Source organism: Tupaia chinensis, unplaced genomic scaffold, assembly GCF_000334495.1.
Source record: "Tupaia chinensis unplaced genomic scaffold, TupChi_1.0 Scaffold000096_1, whole genome shotgun sequence".
Classification (NCBI taxonomy): domain Eukaryota; kingdom Metazoa; phylum Chordata; class Mammalia; order Scandentia; family Tupaiidae; genus Tupaia; species Tupaia belangeri.
The window spans coordinates 2,915,977-2,917,572 of NW_006159558.1; positions in this window are offsets into that span (position 1 = coordinate 2,915,977).

The window sequence follows — 1,596 nt, forward strand, 5'->3', positions numbered from 1 at the left end:
TTATATATATATTATATATATATATATTCCCCCCTATTTCTCACCTTCTGCCCTTTCCCATCCTCTTCCCACCCTGTCTCTGGTTTCTGCAGTTGCTTTCCATCCCTTTATTCTTTCCCACATTGTATTGATTCACAAAATATTTTAATTAATCTAAATGCTTTCAATAGTAAGTTCAGCTTATATATACATATCTGTGAACAAAAGTTGACTTTAGGCATGAAACTCTGTGAATAGAATGAATATCTATAAAATAGCATATAGCCGAGGTTATATAGCTTACTGGGGTTACCAAATAGGTATTTTTAAAAATACACTTTTTAATGTCAAGAAAGGCAGTTTTAGCTTTAATAAATCAAGATCAAAAAATGTTAAGAGAACTTTGCTTAGTACTTAAAGCCGGGAAACAGGTTAGGATTGTTTGAATAGTAGGTACATAGACCTGTCCACAAAGAAGACAAAACTTTTAAGAAAAGAAAAAAAGTTCTTAACACTGGAAAACAAAGCATAGAAGGTCAGTAATATTTTAGTCAAAAGTCATAAAATTCTTTTTCACCAGTTCAAGCTCACGTACTTTATCTTCTGATGTATTCTGATCTTTCCATTTAAATTTGGAAGATAACATTTGGCTCTGTATTTGTCCCTACAATTAAGATGGCAATTTTCTTAGCTGTTTTAGAACTCTCATTTCTGTGTGTCTGACTTTAGTTTTCCTGGGATAGCACTCCCTTCAGAACTTCTCGGAGAGCTGGTCTGGTGTTGGTAAATTCTTTTAGGTTTTGTTTATCTGAGAATGTTCTTGTCTTCTCTTCCCATATGAAGGATAATCTTGCCAGGTATAGTATTCTTGGTTGAAATTGTTTTTCACTCAACACTTTGAATATATTTTCCCATTCTTCCCTCACTCACATTGTTTCTGATGACAATATATATATTCCCCCCTATTTCTCACCTTCTGCCCTTTCCCATCCTCTTCCCACCCTGTCTCTGGTTTCTGCAGTTGCTTTCCATCCCTTTATTCTTTCCCACATTGTATTGATTCACAAAATATTTTAATTAATCTAAATGCTTTCAATAGTAAGTTCAGCTTATATATACATATCTGTGAACAAAAGTTGACTTTAGGCATGAAACTCTGTGAATAGAATGAATATCTATAAAATAGCATATAGCCGAGGTTATATAGCTTACTGGGGTTACCAAATAGGTATTTTTAAAAATACACTTTTTAATGTCAAGAAAGGCAGTTTTAGCTTTAATAAATCAAGATCAAAAAATGTTAAGAGAACTTTGCTTAGTACTTAAAGCCGGGAAACAGGTTAGGATTGTTTGAATAGTAGGTACATAGACCTGTCCACAAAGAAGACAAAACTTTTAAGAAAAGAAAAAAAGTTCTTAACACTGGAAAACAAAGCATAGAAGGTCAGTAATATTTTAGTCAAAAGTCATAAAATTCTTTTTCACCAGTTCAAGCTCACATACTTTATCTTCTGATGTATTCTGATCTTTCCATTTAAATTTGGAAGATAACATTTGGCTCTGTATTTGTCCCTACAATTAAGATGGCAATTTTCTTAGCTGTTTTAGAACTCTCAT